Source organism: Nicotiana tabacum, chromosome 6 (assembly GCF_000715075.1).
Source record: "Nicotiana tabacum cultivar K326 chromosome 6, ASM71507v2, whole genome shotgun sequence".
NCBI classification, from domain to species: domain Eukaryota; kingdom Viridiplantae; phylum Streptophyta; class Magnoliopsida; order Solanales; family Solanaceae; genus Nicotiana; species Nicotiana tabacum.
The window spans coordinates 136,528,478-136,534,477 of NC_134085.1; the positions used below are offsets into that span (position 1 = coordinate 136,528,478).

The 6,000-nt window shown below is 34.7% G+C and overlaps 1 long non-coding RNA gene across 1 annotated transcript; it reads right to left on the minus strand.

The window, feature by feature from the left end:
* Positions 1-4,802: 4,802 nt before the first annotated feature.
* Positions 4,803-5,782, minus strand: LOC107824033 (uncharacterized). Its single transcript, XR_001656778.2, has 2 exons — positions 5,359-5,782; positions 4,803-5,112 (listed from the first exon to the last, which is right to left on the minus strand). It is a non-coding gene; the product is annotated as an uncharacterized LOC107824033 (long non-coding RNA).
* Positions 5,783-6,000: the final 218 nt, after the last annotated feature.

Sequence of the window (6,000 nt, forward strand, 5' to 3'; positions counted from 1 at the left end):
ACTGTGATGTGGCCTTAAAAGCAGCATGACTCAAGATTCAACCTGTTTTTAAACCGTTTTAAACCATTTATCCTATTTTGACAGCCTTAGCAAATGACTTTCCCGTAGCAAACATCATATTCTGGAAGTAGTCCACCTCTTGGGCCTGTAGAAAGACCATGACCATTTCAATTTCGTCCATTGGAGGCTTTACCCTGGCAGCTTGATCACGCCATTTTACAGCATATTCGCTGAAGCTTTCCACGATTTTTTTTTCAAATTGGACAAAGTGTTTCCGTCGGGAGCGATGTCCACATTATACTGGAACTGGCGGATAAAATCTGGGGCCATATCATCCCACACATTCCATTGGGTAATTTTTTTTATCCGTATACAACTCAGAAGCAATTCCGGAGAGGCTTTCCCTAAAATAGGCCATTAGCAGCTCCTCTCTTCCACCAGCACCCCTCAGGTGGTTACAATATCGTTTCAAGTGACCGACCGGGTCTCCGTGCCCATTGTACTTTTCAAATTTTGGCATCTTGAAGCCAGCTGGCAAGTGGACATGGGGAAACATACAGAGGTCAGAGTATGAGATACTCTTTTGGCCACTTAGACCTTGCATGTTTTTCAGGATTTGTTCCAGGCTCTTCATCTTCCGAACCATTTCCTCTTGCTCAGGATTTTTAACAACCTTTTCTTGCTCCACCGAGAGGTCATATTGCGTAAGTTGAGTGAAAGAGTATGGGGTCACATATGTTAGTTCTGGTTGAAGTTGTGAACCCTGAAAGATGAAAATTGGAGGTGGTGCCCTTGAAACCGGTGCCTGGGAGCGAACCAAAGAAGGCATGCCAGGAACATTGGACAGCATTGGAGGGTGTCCGCATGTGATAAGCTGGTTGGGCACAGTGGCATTGGTAACCTTGACTGACCTGGGGATCAACTTAGGGAACTCAGGAATTGCACTTGGCGGTTCCCTACCATTAGACCAGGTGTCCCATATTTCCAATATGCGGAGACGCAACATCCTATTCTCTTCAGCAGCTGCTGATTCTAGCTGCAGAATAGCCGATGCCAGGCTATCCTCATGACCGATGATTGGTAGATCTCTTGCGGAGCCCATTTGTGCCTTTGGGTCTTGTGAAGTGGGGAGGCTAGACTACCAACAAAACCAACCACCAAAACCTAGCTAGTTTGCACACCCAACAACCTTATTAGTTTCGAGACACTTAACAGATAGGAAATCACATGTTTGGATGCAATGCGCCTAAATAGTTAAACGTTTCTACCATGTGCTTGAACAGTTGCATGTTTCATCCCGATCTTAACTAACCCTTTTCACTCTGTACCTCTTTTCTTCATTTCTGCCTCTGTTTAATCACTCTTGATTTTTTTTTCATTTTTGCCACTTTTTTATTTTTGACACTCTCTTTTTCTCTTTTTGTTTGTCACTTATTATTTCTTATCGCTCCTTTTTTTTCCGCTCTTTTCTTTCTTTTTCACTAAATCAATTTTTTTTCTCTTTCTATCTTTTTTTTTAAAAATATTTTTCACTCAGTTTTATTTTATAGCTATGATCGAATCCGATGGGAATTGCCTACGTATCATGACGCCACATGAATCAGATCTTGCGTAGTTCAGGAAGATTGGGAATGCAGTAAATAAAGTAACTCTCCTTTTTCTATTTTTTTAAGAATTTTAATTTTTTTATTGAATATTCGAGAGAAAGGCTATTAAAGAGGAAAGTAAAATTTTTTGGATTTTTTGATTTGATTTTTTTTTGAAATTTTATAAAAAAAGGCTTCTAAAGAAGAATTCCTTTTTTGGATTTTGATTTGTTTTTTTTTTCTCGAATGAAAGACTTCTAAAAGAAAGAAGATATTTTTGAATTTTGGATTTTGCCTCTTAATTTTCGAAAGAGGGACTTTTAAAAAAATATTTCGGATTTCTGAGTTATTTTTAAAATTTATTTACAAAAGTACTTCTAAAGAAAAGATGAAAATATTTTTAGACTACAATTTTTAAAAAATATTTGAAAGAAATACTTTTAAACAAGGAAAAGAAATTTTTTTTATTCCCTTTTTATGTTTTTTTTAAATTTTTTAGAAAAGACTTCTGAAAAAGTTAGAATTTTTTTTTTAATTTTGATTTGACTTGTGGATTTTCGAAAGAAGGACTTTTAAGAAAACATTTCGGATTTCTGAGTTTCTCTTCTTTTTGTTTTCTCTCTTTTTAAATTTACGAAAGTACTTTTAAAGAAAAGCGAAAATATTTTTGGACTTTTATTTCTCAATTTTTACGGACATTTACAAATGAAAGACTTCTAAAGAAGAAAAGACTATTTTTGGATTTTTGTTTCTGATTTGTTTTTGGATTTTTTGGGAAAAATACTTCAAAATGAAGGAAACCCGTATTTTGGATTTTGAATTTTTTTTTATTGATTTTTTTTTTTACATATGAAAGACTTTGGAAAGAAAGAAACTACTTTTTTTGAGGTTAAAAACTTCTTTTTTTTTTTTAAATTTTCTAAGAAATGATTTCTAAATAAAGAACTAATGGAAAATATTTTTGGATTTTTGAAAATTGAGGTCGGAACCGATGAGGTTTGCCTACGTATCTCACATTCGGTGAGAATCAGACCTACGTAGTTCAGTCAGTTTTGACGGAATAGGGAAACATGACACTTGAAAATTTTGGCTCATTTTGAAATGACTTTTCTTTTTCAGAGTTTCGACAGAGTTTCAGGATTTTTCAAATACTACCTCACTCTTGTTTTTTTTTTGATTTTTTTGATTTTCTTTCCCTATTCTAGAAGCCGGTCAACATGCAAGTTAAAACACATAGGTGCGCAAGTAGCACATAAAATGCATCAGGATGGTCTTTTGATTTTTGGGTACACCTGTCCTAGACAGACCCAACCCCTGTGTTGAGTCCCCAAAATCAAATGCACATGATGCAAACAAACGTTCCTACTAAGGATCTGGCATGGGCTGAGTTATTCTAGGTTTAAACCCTTGGTATATTATTCTAGACTTGGTGTACCCGAGCGGATAACTCGATCCGAGGGGGGCTACGTACCGGGAACCAAAAGGCCATCCGGCTTTATAACTTATCCGAGCCTCTTTCTAATTTAAGGTATGACACTAACAGAAGAGGAGTTACGCCAGCGTGCACATCCCCGAAGATGAGAAGAGAAGGGTTTCGTAATAGTTTATATACAGTTCAAATAATATCAAAGCGGTAAAAAGCGATATTTAGCACATTAGGCCCAAACATGCAATAAAAATTAGATAATAAATAAAAGCCAAGTATAACAGTTATTCTAAACTCGAATTCTTGAACCCTGAACCAAAAGTTCTGGGTTATGATCCCCAGCAGAGTCGCTAGAGCTGTCACACCTCGTTTTTAGCACCTAAAGGGTGTATATAAGGGAGTTTTTCCAATTTAAGTGACATTATTCGAAATGAGATTATTTTATTTTAAGAGTCGCCACTTGGAATAATTTATTTGGTGTCCCAAGTCACCGATTTATTTTAAATCCCAAATCGAGAAAATTTTGACTTTATTTTAAAAGTTTGCAAACCAGAAATTCTAAGTAAGGAATTCTGTTAACCTGGGAGAAGGTGTTAGGCATTCTCGGGCTCCGTGGTTATAACACGATCGCTTAAACTATTAATAATTGGCCTATTATCTGATTTATTACACGTTTTAAACCTAGTGCGTATTTTAAACTCTATAACCACTTTTAATTATTTTATGGGATTATTCTGGAACAAGTTACGATTGTCGTACATTTGTTTGTTTGATACACATTGCGGATCATGACACGGGAACCATACCCACGATCTACAACATGTTTAATTTATTAAAGTTATTAAAAGTTGTGGTCGGGTCACATAAATGTAACCCGAATTTGAAAATTAGGTATCACAACTACGTCACGGGAACCATACCCGTAGCTATGGGGATTTTGTTATAAACGCTCCTAAAGCAAACTACGAATATTCAAAATGTTTTTTACACTAAGTTATAATATTAATATGAGGGCCATATATTAGGTGATTCAATTGTGAATGACACACCTCGATTTATCTTTAAAAGATTTGTATTTCACTAAAGCAAACTAAGGATGCTCATATTTAAATCTAATTTGAAATTAGACATCACAACTACGCCATGGGAACAATATCCGTAGTTATGATAATTTATTTAATCGCACCTAAAGCAAGCTACGATGTTCATTAATTAATATCTACAAAGAAGTTGAATTACAATAAGTTCTGCCTTAAACCTCAAAGAAATAAGCTAGTAAACTAATAAGAAGTTTCATTATTTGGTTCCACTGGGTGAAAAATCTGCAACAAATTAGAAGTCTCATAAAACTTCACATAGGCAAGCAAATGAAATTACACCTAACTAGTTCAAGAATGCTCCATACAGCTTGTAGGTAAAACTCACCTTCCTTATGCATTAAAAATAGGTGATTGAATGGATGTTTAAATTGTTCTGTCAGTTAGGAACATTCAGAAGTACAAATCTTATCACAAAGGCAAAGATTTCCAAGACTTGGTCATGACAGCTAAAAGAATGGAATGCTTAAATGCTGCAATTGCATTATTGACTTTTGAACTGCTACAATTTCAAGAAGGAAATAGAGTTTCCTCGATACATACTGCAATTTCAAAAATTAGAGATTTACCATCCAATATCTTATTAATTATATTTTTCTCTTTCTCTGTTAACAAGCATGCTTGGAGCGTAATTTGAAATCTCTGAATGCAAGCCGTAGTGTCTTAGCAACTAATATCAAATTACCCTAATATACCAACAAGAATATTTTTATTTACCCTCTTAAAACAATAATAAGCAGTAGAAGATATAAAGAGCAGATATTACAAATATTTTTCTAACATGTTTAAGATACACAAATTTTCTTTCTGTACATACCTCACTACATATTCCACTCAAAAATCTGTTCAAGAAAACCTCCTTCGCGTAATTGCTTTTTGAACATCAAAATCCTTTACATAAAAGGGTTAAATGCTAAAAGACCAGACTCTAGTCCTATATACTCCTTCTGATTTAGCAGTAGTTCTTGCTTTTCTAAGGGGCACAAGGGAAAGAGATACCATCCTGTAAGCGATGTATGCAGAGTAGCTAATAAAGTCAATCCTTATGGTCGATTAATGAAATTATTACACTATTTGCACAAAAATAAGGATTAAAGCTTGTATTAATGAAAACAATGTAGCAGGTGACCAAATTAATTCCAATAGGCATCATATTTCATGAAAATAACACAAGATCTTCAAATCTAAGCAGGAAATCAACTGTTTAATCACTTACTAAAAGAATAATACAGAGAAGTTTCAAACTAACCTGGGTAAACAAAGAAAACTTGAATAAATCGACTAAAGTTAGAAAACCAACCCAATTGGAGCTAAGCAATTCCAGAAACACTAAAAATCAGAGGAATCGAACAATGACTGAAATTTAAATCAACCTCTTAGCTTCGAAACAAGTTATAAAGCTCCACCAAGCTCTGAAATCCCCAAAAAATGTGAGAGAAGACAAGGATTTGAAACTGAAAATCAGCTTTGCAATCTTTGAATTTTAGCTCTAAACTTTATAATTTTCACTTGTTGCTAGAGGCTTCAGTGTGTGTGTGTGTTAAGGAGCAGTGTGTATGAGAGCCAAAGTGAGAATGGAGAATAAGAAGGAAAAAATGGAGAAGAACCGGAACTCAGATGCGCCGTTTTCGTGTTTTGTATGAGAGAGGGTCCGATTTTTTCTTTTCTCTAAAATCTGATCTCATTTGTCTTAGGTCTAGGTTTTTATTAAAGGTTAAGCGGTTTGGGTAGGTTAGAGAGGTGGGCTGAACATTTTTTGAGGAAATTGGGCCATAAAAATTGGCCCATATCCGAAATTAGACCCAAACAAACTTAATCCCCTTTTTCTTTCTTTGTTTTCTTTTTTCTTTTCTTTAATTTTAAAAATCCGAATTAAATTAATTAATTCCTA